This window comes from Vicugna pacos, chromosome 16 (assembly GCF_048564905.1).
Source record: "Vicugna pacos chromosome 16, VicPac4, whole genome shotgun sequence".
Classification (NCBI taxonomy): domain Eukaryota; kingdom Metazoa; phylum Chordata; class Mammalia; order Artiodactyla; family Camelidae; genus Vicugna; species Vicugna pacos.
In genome coordinates, this window is record NC_133002.1 from 45,985,880 (window position 1) to 46,003,673 (window position 17,794).

The 17,794-nt window shown below is 41.5% G+C and overlaps 1 long non-coding RNA gene across 3 annotated transcripts in view; it reads left to right on the top strand.

Annotated features, from left to right (window-relative positions):
* The window catches only part of LOC140686327 (uncharacterized), a 45,394-nt gene that overhangs the window by 10,082 nt on the left and 17,518 nt on the right, over positions 1 to 17,794 (top strand). For all 3 annotated transcript variants that reach the window (XR_012060060.1, XR_012060059.1, XR_012060061.1), the window contains one exon: positions 6,580 to 6,699. This is a non-coding gene — a long non-coding RNA (uncharacterized lncRNA). The remainder of the gene's footprint in view (positions 1 to 6,579; positions 6,700 to 17,794) is intronic.

The following is a 17,794-nucleotide window of genomic DNA, read 5'->3' on the forward strand; positions in this document are numbered from 1 at the left end:
AAATTTTAAAACTTATATGGCACCAAATATTTTATTTACATAAAATTTCATCTTTTACCTAGATGTTTTGGCTTCATGTCAATCCCTGACTAGTGATTAGATATTTTCCTGTAAATTTAGAGTAACTGCCCTAGGTTTGCCCCAGTTCCTTTGGTACAAAGGAGATTCTACAATAATGCTTTTTCTCTCTATGTATATACTTAGAGTTTTATACATATATATATATAAAATATATATGTGTGTGTGTGTGTGTATATATATATACACATATATATATATATATATATATATGTATATATGGTTTTATAACAAACACACTCAAGAACTCCACGGCACTAGAAAGTAGCTCCTCAACATACAAATGCTGGGGGCCTTTGGAATAAGACACCAGTTTTATACATGTGGTAATAGCCATGCAAATTTTAGGAACTATGTTCTGTGTCAAGTGTCTTGTTCTGAACTACCACAATAACACTCTTCGTGTTATAAGCAATATGGCTGGCATCACCAGTTGAATAGTTTTATATATTCCAGTGGTTCTCACACTTCAGCCTACATCAGAATTTCCTACAGGGCTTGTTAAAAAGACAGATTGACCCAACTCCTAGAATCTCTAATTAAGTAGATTTGGAGTGTAGCCCTGGGATTTGCATTGTTTCTCATCAGTTAATACTGTATTTATTTATTTTTTATTGAAATACATTCAATTGCAATGTGTCAATCTCTGGTGTACAGCACAATGTCCCAGTCATGCATATACATATATATATTTGTTTTCATTTTTTTTCCATTAAAGGCTATTACAAGATATTGAACATAGTTTCTTGTGCTATACAAAAGAAACGTCTAAAAAATCTATTTTTATATATAGCGGCTAACATCTGTAAATCTCAAACATTTACAAGTCCAGAGGTGATGCTGATGCCTCTCACCTAGGGGGATAAGTTTTGAGACTTATCAGCCAAGAGGCTGCAGGTGAATACTGAGTGCTGAATTCCATGAATGATGCAGATGATGGCCTTTGATTGCTGTTACTTTTTGCTCCCTGCAAGCCAGGTCAAGAACAGTTTCACTGGGAGGGCAGGAGGAGAGTATAGCTCAGTGGTAGAGCACACGCTTAGCATGTATAAGGCCTTGGGTTCAGTACCTCTGTTAAATAAATAAATAAACCTAATTACCTCCCCCACCCCCTGAACAATTTCACCATCCTATCATCACAGTAAACACTAACTCAACTGAGATTAGGGATTCCCAAAGCCTTTGTCAGGGAAGTTTGAGATTATCTGCATGAAACCCTGGTAAATTATCATTCCCCTCTTAACCCAAGAGAGGTGATCTGGCTTGTCCATGATCACATAGCTGTTAACAGCAGAACCAGGACCAGAACCTGGACCTCCAGCCTTCCAGTGCTTTCCATTACAATGAAATTAACTTTTTCTTTTTTTTTTGGTCAGTGATTGTTTCCCTCTGACTTCTATTTAGAACAACTTTCCTGCCAGATGCCTACCTGATTCCAAATGATGGATATTCTTCCTTTGTCATTTGGCTGAGAGGATTAGAATCTTCCTTTAATGTCACTGCTCTTCAACCACAATGTGTCCTCATGATGCCAGCCAGCTGTTTTTCAAATATGTTCAAAGTGTGACTAGATGAGGGAGTGTGGACACAGCAATGCAAATCTGTCTACATTTTCAGAAAACAAGTGTCTATTGCACTAAATATTATCATCATATTCAAAAGGCAAACTATTTCATAATTTTACCTCTTCTGGTCTAAGTATGAAAAATCAGGGAATATCCTGACAGAAAACTTGCTCATCTAATAGAAGAGGCAATAATTATTTTGATCCCATAGATTTCAACTTCAATTTTGCAAGATTCCTAGCTGGAAGCAAAGCACCATGCTTGGCCTCCTGCCTATTACAAGAATTTCTGCTACCTTCTAGATTTTTATTTAGTTCTTCGGGGGGGTGGGGAAGGGAGGGAGGTAATTAGGTATATCTGTTTCTTTATTTTTGCAAGAGGTACTGGGGATTGAACCCAGGACCTCCTGCATGCTATGTATATACTCTACCACTGAGCTATACCCTCCCCACTAGGAGATCATAGTTTTTAATGTAATATGGACCAACAGTGGGAACCATACACCATTGCTCACAAGAGCCAGTTGAAAGCACTAAGCCATGATTATGATTCTGAAACAACAATTTTTCTTAAAAACTGTGTTTTTTTTTACCCACTAAATTTATGTGCATATAGCATAAAAACAACTGTTTGATTTAGGAAACTGAGTTAGATTTACCAGAGGAAAAAAAAAGTAATGATTTCTTGAACTGAAAATCAGTCATTTGGGATTTTGCAGAGTAAACCAAGACACTGGGATCAGAATTTTCCACTTTTTTTTTTTTAAAAAAAGAGAATATTCTCTCTTTCCCTCTCCATTGTCCCTGAAACTTTCCAACTTTTTAATGGGGTGTGTTGATATTTTATTGACATACCTAACTTGATTGTTGTGAATGGAATAAACTCTACCAATCATGGAACAGTTTTGGTGTTTTTCAGATAAAATCCCCAAGTAAACAGTACTTGTCTGGAACTTGCCCATGTGTGATGTGGTTCTGTCTGGTCATCTGTATGGTTATTGTACTGTTCTAATTTAGGAAAAAGGAGGACTCCCTGTGATTAGCCCTGGTGAGAAGCTATTTTCTGTACTAGTGAGAGCTGCTAAACGATCTTCAAAGGGAGTTAAGAGGATTGTGGTGATGTGGTTTGCAGGTCACCCCACTGGCTATTAAGATCAAATCATGCCTAGAGAGTTCAACTGCTTTTGTTTTCCCAGTACTCTCAGCCTCATATACCCCCCATCTTGATGATTTATTTTTGTTGTTTGAGTTTTCTTTTTGGCTCTGTGAAAAGGTCAAACATTGGGCGGGGATGAGGGATTTGTATGGATCATGACCTTTATGTATTCTTTGACCAGTGTGCTATTAGAAAACATTTTCAGGAATTTCCATGCTGGGAGAAGTTACAAAAAAATTGGAAAAAAATATAATTTTAACTTAATTTTCACTTCTTTCTTAAAACTTTATTTTCAATTTACAAAATAACACTGCTTGTTGTAGAGAGGTCAAATAGGTTAAAGAAAAAAGAAAAATTCCCTAGAAATCCCACTATACTGTCAAAGCCTTCAGTCTCTCTCTTCTATTATATATGTACACACACACACACACACACACACACACAAAAGCATAACACATAACTGAAAGGACATGTCATCTAATTTTCCTCCTCATATCACAAATAGAAATACTGGGCATAACTGAACATGGTAGTGGTAAATATTTCCATAAGATGGTGCTCAAAGATTATTTTTATTTTTAGTTTCTGTCCTGACAATTGTGAAATTACAATTCACAATTTATGTAGATCAGTTCATGTGGTAGCATGTTCCTGTACATCTCTGTGTATGTGTGTTTTATTAGATTTAGGGTGGTTATAAAAAAGTCCCCCCTCCCTTTGGGGCTTTTGGTTACTACATTGTTTGGAAAATGTTATAAAGAGATGGGGACACATTGTGATGTGTACCCCATTTTCACAAGACAATATTTTATGGAGAGCTTTCTAAGTCTACAAAAAGACTTTCTAAATCCATAAGTAGACTTAAAAAGCTATCTATCTTTCTATCTATCTATATTCCTTTGAAGTAGTCCCTTATGCAGATGTTCTATAATTTATAATTAACCTTCAAATTAAAAACCTTTAATTTTATTTGATTATAAAAGTAATACATACTTGCTTTAAAACATTTTAAGACACTACAGAAATATACAAAGTAAAATGTTAGTTTCTTTCCCCCCCTCATCTTCCCCACTCCTTTCTAGGAGTATCTCCTGTTAATAGTTTGGTATGTATCCTTCCAGACTTTCTTACTTCTGATACAAACAAAAGTAAGTAATATATAGTTTTCCTTTTTTTTTTTTTTTTACAAAAGTGAGGTTATAGTACAGTGTAATATGATTCTGCAACTTAATTTTTTCAACCAACAATATATCATGGTACTTAGATCGAAGTAGATAATTTTTTAAAATGACTGCCTGGTATTCCAATAGTTATAAATCCATCTTCTATTGATTAACATTTAGATTTTCCCCCCAATTTTAACCTTTTATTTTTGTTCACTTCTTAACTCTTAATGATAAAATCATAGTAATGAAATTCCTGGGTTGAAGAGTAACCTTATCTAATATATTGATACACAAGACAAAAGGCCTTCCAGGAAAGTTCTATGTCCTATTTCATACTTTTTCTAGAAGTGCAGAGAGGATGTATTGTCTGAGAATCTTCATCAATAGATATACTTTCCTTGTTGGTTTTATTTATATTTCTTTGGTTATTAATGAGGTTAAACACATTCTCATATGTCTAGTAACCAGTTTCTCTTTTATAAATTACCCATACTTATGCTCATGTCAGTAGAAATGGTTGGCTTTCTCTCATAAACTTGTAAAAATTCTTTGTATATTGGAGAAATCAGTTATCTATCATAAGAGTTACAAATGTTTTCCCAATTTGTCATCTTTCAACCTTGTTTAGGGTTACTTTTGCCATACAGAACACACAGAAAGCTGCTTTCATGTCTGTGTTTTGTGTGTGTGGTCAAATTTATCAATCTTTTCTTTTTTCGTTCCAGGGCTTCATGTCAAGCCTATTAAAAACACCCTCACCCCAGGATTATACAAAGTGCTACCATATTTTCCTTCTAGAACTCTCATGCTTCCATTCTTCTGTATTTAATCCTTTAATCCATCTGGAATTCATTTTATTATAGACTATGAGGTATGAGTCTAGCTTTAATTTTTTTTCCCACATAGTTAGCACTTGTTCCAACAGTGTTTATTGAACAATTGAACAATCCATCTTTTCCACACTGATTTTAACTGTCTAATTTAGCATATACTAATTTCCCAAGTACATTTGAATCTACTCTTGGACTCTATTCTGTTCCCTTGATCTATCTATTGGCTGTTTCTGTGCCAATAACACATTGTTTTAATTTTTACAGCTTAAAAATATTTTCTAACATCTGGTAGGACTACTCCTTTAAAAATATTAAATTTTATTTCCACAAGTTTTTAAATTAAAGTGAAATTCATGTGACATAGAGTTAACCACTCCTGTTACCTACAGTATCCCAGAATGATCTTTCTCAGACATCAGTTGGATCATGTCCCTCACCTTCTTGAATCCCTTCACTGGTTTCTCAATGAGTTGAGATCAAAGTTCTGAACGTGGTGTCTAAGGACTTGTTTGTTTGATTAATGAGGGGGAGGTATTTAGCTTTATTTATTTATTTATATCTGGGGGACAGGACTTTGTGTGTGCTACGCATGCGCTCTACCACTTGAGCTATACTCTCTCCCCCTGAACGTGGTGTCTGAGGACATACATGGCGGGGCAGTGCTACTCCTCCAGCCTCTCCTGGAGGTTCTCCTTGCCTTAGGGCTCCCTCCTGCAATCTTTAGTTTCTCCCTTAGGTCCTTCGTGCTTCCTATTTCCTTTACCTGAGATGCTCCCCTTGCTCAGGGCTCTGGCTACCTCACACACACACCCCAATCCTACTCATTCTTTAGGCTTCAGCTAAAGTGTGACCTCCTCAGAGAGTCTGTGCTCACTCCCCACTTTACTTGGGCCCTGCATTATTCTCCTGCATAGCCTTCTCTTTTTATTTCTTTCATAGCATTTATTGGGCTATGTATTTGTTTAAAATCTGCCCAACCTTCCAAGCCATAAAGCCCTGTTAGGGCAGGGATCTGTTTTGTTCACCCAGCCCGCACGTAGCACAATGCCTAGCACGCAGTATACACTCAGTAAATACTCATTAATGAATGAATGAGTGGGAGTAAAACACAGATTCCCTTAGCCTGATATTTCTAACTGTCATCCCTTTAGCTGGATTTTGTTGTCGTAGTTCTGAGTTTGAGTTTTGATTCTTCCGTTTACTAAGTGTGACCATTAATAAGTTATGTTATTATTATTTTTAATGACATCTAGGTGTTTTTTTTCTTTTTTTGGCTTTTTTGGAGGGGGAGGTAATTAGGTTTGTCTGTTTGTTTGTTTCTTTTCTAATGGAGGTACTGGAGATTGAACCCAGGACCTTGTGCATGATAAGTGCGTGCTCTACTATTGAGCTATACCCTCCCCCCGGTTATGTTATTATTGAACTTCAGTTTTATGTTGATTCACAGCATCTCTCAATTATGAAATGAGGGGAGAGGGGAGTACCTCACTGTGAGGATCCGGCAAGATTAGGTCGGGGAAAGACCCTGGCATGGTCACTGACATGGAGCAGGCACTCAGGGGATGCTTGTGCCAGCTCACTGCTTGCACCTTCCCTCTGCTCTCCTCCTCTCGGTCTGCATCACCTTCTTCTTGCCTTGACTAGGTTCTTCAAGGTCTTGCTTACACATCTTCAGGGAGCCCCCTTCAGCAACCCCGCCCTTGATGGGTGCTGCTCATTCCCAGTCCTCAGAATGTATAATCGTGAATGTTTTTCTGTTTTGTTTTTAAATCTTTTGTGCAGCTGTCCTGTTTTTAACTAGACTCTAAGCCCTTTGACCACGAGATTCCCGTCTCAGGCTTCCTGTGTCCCTCACAGCACCTGGCTCTGTCTCCTACATAGAGAGGCTCAACTCAAATTCAGGTAACACCTGTGAATGCCCTCAGGCTACCAGGCACCGGGCGTGGCTTTTACATTCATTACCGCCTAACTTCATTTTTCTTGAAAATCCTGCCAGGTAAGTACTATGATGCCTGTTGTGAAAATAGAGGCTCAAAAGGTTTAGTAATCTGCCTAAGAGCACCCAGTTAGCAAACCGCATCTTTTTTTTTTAAACTAAAGTATAGTTGATTTACAATGTTGTGTTAGTTTCTGGAGTACAGCATAGTGATTAGTTATATGTGTGTGTATAAATATATATATATGTATATGTATAAATATATATATGTGTGTGTATATATATAATATTCTTTTTCATTATAGGCTATTACAAGCTATTGAATATAGTTCCCTGTGCTACACAGTAGGACCTTGTTGTTTATCTATTCTGTATTTAGTATTTTGTGTTTGCCAATTCCAAACTCCTAATTTATCCTTCCCTTCTCCTTTCCCCTTTGGTAACCATAAATTTGTTTTCTGTGTCTGTGAGTCTGTTTCTGTTTTGTAAAGAAGTTTAGCAAATAGCAGTATTTTAACTCAGTCTGTTTGGTTGACAGCCTGGCACAGAGTGGATGGTGCTTTTTCCACTACACCATATTGCCTTTCTTAGGAAATATTTATTCATAGTGAGGATGATAATTATCATCACGTTCTCAGTTCCCAACCTCCAGGAACTTGGCTGAAAATCCCCCATCCTTGATCCTCTCCCCTACAGTTCTTCCAGCGTCCTCTACTCCTCATCCCACTCCATATCCTATTAGTACCACATCTCTGCTACATTCTCATAGACCATGCCCCTTGGTCTCCCCACAAGTCCTGTTCTTCTCCACATCTTCTTCCCGCTAAAGCTTCTTCTCTTCATGGTCCCCTCTTCCTCCGTCCCCCATCTGGTCCAGCTCTAACTCAGGCTGCAGGGATTAAATACAGTCCCACCTGGGAATGCCCTCTGAACTAGAGAGAGCACTTATGTCCAGGAGGTGCCTAGGGTTCTTTAGACGGGGGATGATTACTATTTATTAGTTGGGTGGCGTGGGTAAGTCACATCCCCTCTCCACGCTTCAATTTCTTCACATGTAAAATGGTAAAACTTGCTAACATTTATCAAGCAGCTACACAAAGTACATAAGCATTGCATATATTATAAGAAATCAATAATAGCAGATGCTTACATAGCACTTAATGTGTCCCAGACACTATGCCAAAAGCTTTGTATGTATCTATTCACTTAATCCTCACAACGACCCTCTGAAAATGTTGCTATTAACCCTATTTCACGGATGAAAAAAATGGAAGTCTTCGAAGTAAATAATTTACCATAGATCATCCCAACCAGTGGGTGGTGGAGCTGGACTTAAAACTCAGGCAGTTCTGGCTCCACAGTCCTTGTCTTAACCACTGCCCTATATTACCTCTTCTGTTTTCATAAAATGAGGGGATCTAATTAAAAATAATCCCTTGGCATTTTTATAGCACTTTTCCAATTCTAAAGCACTGTTCACATTCTGTACTCTATTTGATCTTCACAACAACCCTAGGGGTAGACAGTATTAGGCCAATTTACAGGGCAAGAGTTGAGACTTATTAAGAGAGTCATGTGTCTGAGAGCACACAGCAGGCGAGGGCAGAAGCAAGACTTGAACCCAGGACTGCCCCTCTTGCTATACCTCCAATGCCAAAGGGCACACTCTGTTCTTTCTAAGCCTCCTCCAGCGCCAATATCGTACACTATTCTTCCCTCATTGTGTTTCTCTAGAGAGCCCTTAGTGTTTCCACAAAGAATCCCCGGCCTGTCACCCCGACACCCCCTTTGCAGTACTTACTCACAAACAGCAGCAGGGGGCGCTGTCGACCAGCTCACAGGGATGGTGCTGCCCTGGGAACCCCTGTTGGAGGAAACAGCTGTAGGCCTCCCACTCTTCTTTTTAGTCTGTTTATATTAAAAAATGTTTTCATAAGTACTACTTGTACATAGTATAAAATTTTAAAAGTACAGATGAGCATGTATGCAATGCACCTGTTCCCCAGCTACCCAGTTCACCATCCTGGAGGCAAACCCAGGAAGTTTTCTCCTGTTTCATTCTAGAGATATTTTGTGCTTATATAAACAAATATGTATTTTCCTTCCCACGCAAAAAGTAGCATACCAACACACACACATTGTTTTTTATTGTTCCCACAAATGGTACCATATTATACCAGCTGTTCCTCCTTTAGTTTTTTGGGGTGATTTATTTTGCAGCTCCATCCATAATTCATAATATTTAACTGGATAGATTAACCACCATCAATTTTGCCAGCCCCCTGTTATTTTTGATCTTCTACAGTTATAAGCAACTGTACATAGGCCACTTTGCTCACATGCATATCTGCAGGATAAATCCCCAGAAGTAAAATTGCTCGCCTGCAAATTACATGCATTTGTAATGTTGATCAATATTGCTAGGCCGCCTTGCACAGAAGCTATCCATTTACGGCCACATCAGCAGGGCATGCAAAGGTCTGTTTCTTACACCCTCACTAACACAGAATCTTATCAAGCTTTCTGATCTTTGCCTATCCCATAGGACAAAGTCGGCTTCTCACTGCAGTTTTAATTGCATTTCTCTGAAAATGAGTGCCCTCTGACCTCTGAGATTTATTCACGCAATCCATAAATAATTAGCAGGTGCCTCCTGTGTGCCAGGCACTGTGTTGGGGCATCCTCTTCCCACTGTCCCTGGACCGACTTCCGTTGTCTTTTCCTGTCTGCCCTGCACTGGCCTGCCCTATCGTATTCTCCAAGAAGCCATTTTCCTTGCTTGGCCATCCTCACCAGGTCAAGCAGGGGCAACTTCGCTTGACCTCTTCTTTAGAGGCTTAAGAGTGAGGAGAATGTAGTTTCTTGCCTTTTCTCTGTTTCTCAAGGCTAATTCTTGTAACCCAATTAAGCAAAGCTGAGAGGTGGGGGTCATTTGTCTTGAAGTCAGTGTTAGCTCCCAGTCCTTGGGCTTCTCAGATCCACCCAGTCCAATGGATCATTCAGTGCCTCACTTTTCCCCTCCTAAGCCCTCTGGAGTATTAGAAAGGTAGACAAAGAGCAGGTACCTGGATGCTTGCCTGTGTTCAGCAGATGTTATTTGCTTCATGACTGGCTGGTTGAAATTCCTTAGATTAGGTGCCCCAGAGAAAAGATAAGAAAACATATTTAGATTAAAGTGGGGAGGACAAGATGTTAGGATCAGCATTCTCTTCTTGGTGAGAAACCTCTGAACCATTTTTCAAATCCCCCTTTCTTTGGGGGTCCCAGATTACTTGACCTCATCAGAGGGTAAGTGCTCCTTTACTTGCCTTCTCCACAAGCTTATGAGTCAACTAGAGCCTGCATCTTTGTTTATCTTTGTATCTGTTGTCAGAATAAAGGGAGAATCAATACATGGGAATTCTGAATGAACATCTTTCTGCCTTCCAGTTCCCAAGAACACCATCCTCACAAAGGACTGCATCTTTCTCTAGCAGCTTAACTAGAGGGACCTCCGGTCCATCCCATGTTCGGCTGCTGGAGTTTTCCTCCTAAAGCACACTCTAAGCCAGTCACTTGTGGGGGTTCCCTGTGGCTTACTAAATGAAGTGAAAATTCCTTAGCTTGGAATTTAAGGGCCTCTGTGGTGATATGGCTCCAGTCTACCTTCCCAGTCCTTTTTTCCACTACCTCATGCTCTAATCAAATGAAATTACTCAATGCTTCTCAAGTGTGCCCACATTCCACCCCCATGCCTGTGCCCTTGCCAGGCCTCCTCTGCCTGGAACACACTCTTCTTTGCTCTTCTTCCATCACTGATGCTCTCTTCTCTCTCTCTTCCCACTCCACCCTTTGTTTAAAAAGTAAGGGTAATCACTATCCAAATTCCAATGGCATTTTTGATAGAACTAGAACAAAAAATTCCAAAATTTGTATGGAGCCACAAAAGATCCCAAATGTCCAAAGCAATCTTGAAAAAAAAAGGACAAAGCTGGAGGTATCACATGCCCTGATTTCAAACTATACTACAAAGCTACAGTCATCAAAACAGTATGGTACTGGCATAAAAACAGACACCCAGATCAATGGAACAGATGGACAGCGAGCCCAGGAAGAAACACATGTGTATATGGTCAATTAATTTATAACAAAGGAGCCACAAAAATACAATGGAGAAAGGACAATCTCTTCAATAAATGGTGTTGGGGAATACTGGACAGCCACATGCAAAAGAATGAAACTAGACCACTATCTTAAACCACACACAACACTTGACTCAAAATGGATTAAAGACTAATGTAAGACCTCAAATCATAAAATTCCTAGAAGAAAACATAGGCGGTGAGCCCCTTGACATTGATCTTAGCAATATTTTTATGGCTTTGACTCCAAAGACAAGGAAAACAAGAGCAAAGTTAAACAAATGGGACTACCTCCAAGCAATTAGCTTCTAGGCAGCAAAGGAAACCATCATCAAAATGAAAAGGCAGCCTACAGAATGAGAGAAGATATTTGTAAATTATATATCTGATAAAGCATTAATATCTAAAATATATAAAGAAGTCATACATCTCAATAACAACAACAACAAAAAAAACAATTAAAAATTTTGCAGAGGTGGGGTAGGTATAGAATCAGTGGTAGAGCACATGCTTAGCATGCATGAGGTCCTGGCTTCAATCCCCAGTACCTCCATTAAATAAGTAAATATATAAATAAACCTAATTACCTCTCCCCCAATAAAATAAAGTATTTTTAAAAATTTGGCAGAGGATCCAAATAGACATTTTTCCAAAGAAGACATACACATGGCCAATAGACACATGAAAAGATGTTCAACACTATTAATTATTAGGGAAATGCAAATCAAAACCACAATGAGATATCACCTCATACCTGTTAGAATGGCTACTATCAAAAGACAAGAAATAACAAGTATTTGAGAGGATATGGAGAAAAGAGAACCCTCGTGCACTGTTGGTGGAATTATAAATTGGTGCAGCAACTACCGCAAAAAAAATAAAATTAAGAATAGAACTACTGTATGATCCAGTATCCCATTTCTGGGTATTTATCTGAAGAACACAAAAACACTAATTCAGAACGACATATGCATCCCTATGTTGACTGCAGCATTATTTACAACAGCCAAGATATGGAAACAACCTAAGTGTCCATGGATGGATGACTGGATAATGAAGTGGTATATCTATACAATGAAATGCTGCTCAGTCATAATGAAGTCTTATGAATGATAGTCTTATCATTTAGGAATGAAGTCTTGCCATTTAGGACAACATGGGTGAGCCTTGAGGCTGTTATGTTAAATAAAGTAAGTCAGACAAAGAAAGATGAATACAGTATGATTTCACCCATATATAGAATCTAAAAAACAAAACAAAACAAATGAACAAATGAAAAACAAAAAAACAAACTCATAGATACAGAAAATAGATTGGTGGTTTCCAGAGGGGAAGGGGGTTGAGAATGGACAAAATGGGTGAAGGGGATCAACCACATGGTAAGTGATGGTACTAGACTGTTGGTGTTGATTGCTTTGTAGTGTATAAAGATGTTGAATCATAATGTTGTAACTTGAGATTTATACAATGTTATGTATCAGTTTTACTTCAATTTAAAAAAAAAGAAAAAAATTAAAACTTAAGTGAACAAGCAGACAAAAAGTAAGGTCATCCGTTTTTAAAAAGACGAAAAAAAATCAATTTTACATAACCACCAGGCCCTTCTCAAATGTAATCGCCCTCAAAGACGCCTGTTCAGATCCCCCAGCAGGTATCACCTTTTCTCACATAGGTCCCCAGTCAGACTGTTCTGCTTCTCTCCTGATGCTCTGTCTTGCATCCTGATTCGTGCCCCATCTCAGACCAAGCCTGGAAAGCAGAGCCCAGCGTGACCCATTCCTGTATGCCCTCCAGTTGCTTGGCGTTTGTTAATGAGTCTCCTGGAAGTGGGAGGAGCCTCTTCTTGATGCCCCTTGCCTCTTTCCCACTTTGAGTTTGAGACATGGAGAGTTTGGGACCACTGCAGCCATCCCTTCAGACCCTCCTTTGAGAGGGGTCTTCTCTGGCTTAGGAGCCACCCCACTAGGGTCAAGAGATAATATCACCCCACACCCCCCAACACAAACTCTACAGAGAATAGTGGGCACCTGTGCCTGGGCTTGGGAGAAAATTGTACCCCCCTGCCCTTTTTCTGAGGGAAGGTACTGTGGTTACATGTCTAACTGCCTGGAGGGAGGAGTGTTTGTTGCCTTGGAGTTCTTGGAAGAAACACGGCCAGGAAAAGAAAATGGAAAGCCATCTCCCCGCTTCCCCTGCGGCCCTAGCCTCCCCAGCTGAGCAGATGGACAGAGGCACTTCTCTGTTAAAAGTCCTGTCTGCAACACTGGGAGGTGGTGTGTGCCCTGGCAAGGCTAGAGGAAGATGACCTTGGCCTTCTCCAGGGCTTTCTTCTAGTGCCTTCCACGGAGGAAAGAGTGGTACCTTGGAGTTCCAAGACCCCAGTTTTAGTCCTTACTCCACATCCAATAGCCAGATGACCCTGACCAAGTCCCTTAATCTCTTAGCCTAAAAATAGAAATAGCTCTACCTTCTCTATGTGGGCTATTCTCAGCACTAACAGAGAAAATGTACTTAAAAGTCTTTTACAAATTTTATACATATACATATATATATATATATACACAGAGAGAGAGAGAGAGAGAGAGAATGTTATTTATACCCTGCCTTGTTTTGTGCAAGGGATTTCCAAGAGACTTGAAAGAGACAGAAGATGTAAGCTAGCATAAATTAAAAGTGGGAGTAAAAGCAGGAAAAAAAAAAAAGAATGAGGACATATTGAGCCCCAGATGAGTTAAACACATCCCTTGTTTGCTATGGGTGGATCTCAAGATTGTTGGTAAACTGTAAAGCGTTATCAGAATCTGTGAAATGGGTCACTTGGGTGGTGGTATTACAGGGTGTCCAAGCATGGAGACTGAAGGCTCACAGCAGGGTTGTCACGTTCTCGATGGAGCCTGGATCTCCATGGGCAGGGACTGGTCCCATCTTCACCCTCTGCACAGATGCCATTGCTTTAGTCCAGCCCAGATTCACTTGAACCTGGAGGCACCCAGGTCCTTCTAACCATCTTACCCATCCCCTCAACCCGGCACAGCCACTATTACCTCCTTCTGGGGACAGTCACCTACCTCCCACTCAGACACTCATTTAAAACAACAACAAACCAGCTTTATTGATATATGTAATTTACACACCATTCAGTGTGTAAAAGTGTGAAAGTCACCCTTTTCAGTGTGTACCATTCAGTGGACTTTAGTATATAGACACTCTTACTAAAAATTGTATTTTTATTTTCTTTGGTGGGGGGAGGCAACTAGGTTTATTTTATTTATTTATTTATTTATTTATTTAACAGTACTGGGGATCGAACCCAGGACCTCATGCATGCTTAGCATGAACTATATCCTCCCCATTAGACACTCTTAACCACTTATATTGAGCACCAGACCAATAGGGATTTTGCGGCACAGACCCACACAGTTTCTTCTCCTTCGCTCTCCCCCTCTACCCTAATTCTTAACTCCCTGAGAGTCTGGACTCAAATTGTAGAAAAGTTGTCCCAAATTTCCAGCATTTTCCACTTTTGACCCATCTCTTTGGCTGGGAGCCTCCATTAGATGGGCTTTCCCGAAAGGAGTGACTGGAGCTGGGACAGCGGGGTGTGCATGGAAAAGCCTCGGCACCATCTCTGATCGCCCAGTGAGGATCCGGCTGTGAGAGGCTATGGGTACAAGCAGCCAGGGGAGCTGCAGCACTTGACAGATCACATTGTTAGACCGTGACTCACTCCAGCCGCAGTCTGGAAAGCTGAACCTCTCAGCTTGGCCTTCAAAGGAGGGCCGCTCGGACTGCGGACTGCGGACTGCGGGTGGACCCCCTGAGCAAGCCTCTGAGGGCCAGGCGGGCCAGCAGCCTTGGCATCTCTTCATTCCTGAGCTGGACTGCGCCACGCCCCTTGACCCCACATGTTAAAAGGTCATGTGCTGGGAGTCTGAAGAGGGCAAGAAAAGGTGTCCTCTTTGTACTTTTCAAGAGAGGAGAGGGACATATCTGAGCTCCTGACCCTCCCTCCCCCAAAGATTTAGGCTCTGCTGACTGGCTGCCAGGACCCAGACCCAGCTCTGGAGTTGGAAGGAATCAAGCAAGACCCCCAACGGACTCTGCCATTATTTTCTTCCCCATGTTCAAGGTTGTTCCTTGACCTTGTGGCACTCACATACCTCTTTCTTCTCACTCCTCTCTCCTCCTCCCCATCATCCTACTGTCCTCCCCCCCAACCTAACTACATCAGCCCATCAGATCTTTCACAATATAAAGAAGAGAGGCGGGAAATGTCTTCCTTTTCCATCTTACTCTATTGGTTCATAGGAGGCCCTCTATTTTGAGTGCCCACTGAAGTCTGGGTCTCCAGCAAGATCACCCCATGCCAGAGGCCCAGGGAGGGGCTGCTGAGTCATTACCATCTGTCTGCGATTCTGGCACACCACACAGCCCACTCTTCTTACATGCTTGGGTCAGGACCTGACTGGAGTGTTGAGTGGGTGACCCAGAACTCTCTGTCTGGTGAGGAGGACAGAGTTTGGTCTCTGGGAACTCTCCGTCGGGTAGAGGAATTTAGACAAAAATGGTGACATGCTCTTCCCCAGAGCAGTATGTCCCCAGCTGCAAATCCTACAAAGTGCAGAAGCTCCAGAGAGCAGTTGGAATTGTGACAAGAGTCCTTCAAAAGTTCCTTCCTTAAAGCCCTTGTGGGAACCATCACATGTATGTGGTCATAATTTCTAACACTCCCCTAAACAAAGCCAAGCAGTGTCCATTGTCCAGGGAAATTAACTCTGGGCTGAATTAGGGGAAGCTGCCCTCTGGGTTAGGAGTCTTTAAAAACAAGACCCCTGAATCCAGTGATCTTCCCACTACTCCAAGCCACTTCCATTGTCTTCAGATGATATGAGGAGCATTGTGGGTGGACGTGGTGGGGAGCGGGCTGTGCAGTCAAGTAACCTTGAAACAGTATTTTCACTTCTGTGGGAATAGCCAAACATATCTGGAGGAGAAAAGGAGAGCTTCCTATTATGGGATGAGATCGGCCACTTACACAGGTTGAGACACCATCCCATAGCCAATAACTACACAAGTACTTGGACCAGCTCACTTACTGCTCAGAGCCACCCTGTAAGGCATGTCACTATCTCACCCTCAAAATCTATGTGAGGTTTTGAGACGTGAAATCACTGGCAGCTGGTTCACTGCAGACTTGGGACCTGAGCCCAGGTCTTCTAATAGTAAGGCTGATGTCTGTTGCACTGTGCCGCATTGTCACCCCACGAGGCTGGTGCCTAGGGTCATTACTGATTCCCAGGTCCCCACTGTAGGCCCCTATCCTTGACACAAGCAACTGCCCCATTCGGTGTTTTGGGGCAAGTCAGAAAAGCTCGTATTCAGGATTCAGAGACCCCTAGCTGCTTTCCCAGCCTCGTCAAGCTGTTCTTAGGCTGGGTTTCACACCCCCTCCCACCCCTACCCACACCCTCCTAGCCCCAGCTGCCTTGGAAGCCAGGAGAAGGAGGCAAGACCAGAAGGCTTTTGTTTTCCAAAGATGGAGAAATGGCTGAAATCCCGGCATCTCCCCCAGAAGACAGAGGCAGCTCTGGATTTCCTGTTGCTCCCAACACGGGCCAGATAATTGGAGACAGATTTTTGGACTTGGGTTGGGAGGTGAAGCTTGAAGTACAGTCATCGGGCCTCCTGTAATTCCGTGTGTGTGTGTGTGTGAGCGTGTGTATGTGCTGCTTTGTTGGGGTTTCTTTGTTTGTATTGAATGTATGTGTGTGTGTAGCAGTCCGTGTTTGAGACGGTGTGTGTATGTGTCTAAGTGCGGGTGCCCATGTGTCTGTGTGGCACGCCTGTCTTCCTGGTACTTTTTTGTTCATGTATAAGACTCTTATACGTGTATGTGTATGTGTAAGAAAGTGTGTAAGCATGTGTCTGGGGCTCTGTGAGTGGCTCCTTTGTTTTGTTTTGTTCCTTTGTGAGAGTCAGTCCAGCCTGCGGAGACCTCGCTAGCTCTTTAGGATCTTATTACCCAAGGCTTGCTGATTAAATGTAAAACAATAATTAAAATTCAAAAAAAGGAAGGCAGGAAGGCAGATGGCCTTCAGGGAGAGGACATGAGGGCTGGAAACAGCCAGAGTAGATTCAGAGGGGAGAGAAGAGGGGGACCTTCTTGCAAGGCAGAGAGTCTCTTTTAAGGGGTCAGATAAAGCCTCAGCTCCCCCCCTCCGCCGCTCCTGCCTCATCTCTCTGATAGAGAAAGACATCACACACTTCCAGAGAGGTTCAGCTTTCTCCCTGCTTCCATGGCTGGGCAGAGGAGGGAGCAGCTACTGCCTTCTTGGCTGAATCGCCACCCTGAAAGGATTATCAACCCCTTTCTTCTAAGCCCTTCTCTGCACATTCACAAATGTAGGTTCTTTTTGCTACAAATGAGATATTGACCAGTTGGGAAGTAGCCTAAACCATAAAAACACTTAAACTCAGCCACATTGTGCCTGTTGCCTGTTGAACCCTGGCTGCACACTTCATATTCTTTTTGAATCAACAGAATGTATAAATGTATGCATGTAAGTATATATGTATGTATGTGTGTAGGCATTTACATATGAGTATATAACATCACTTATGAGCTGGGTATTACCTCTTGGCAGAGGAAGCTGAGACTTATGATTGTGCCAGGAATTTAACCCTCCATGATTTCCCCAAGTGATAATTTATTTGTTCATTCAACAAACAGGTACTGAACACCTATCTTCCTTAGACATGATGCTAGGCATGATGGGGGACACAGAGATGGACAAGATGCAGTTCCTGCCCTCATGGAGGCCACTCTCTAGGGAGGGAATCGGTGGCACTCTAAGGATTGAACTTCTCACTCTAGCTGGGACTGACCCCTCTCAGTGCCAGAGAGAGGTGGCTGTTACAGGGTCAAGGACTTTTCAGACTG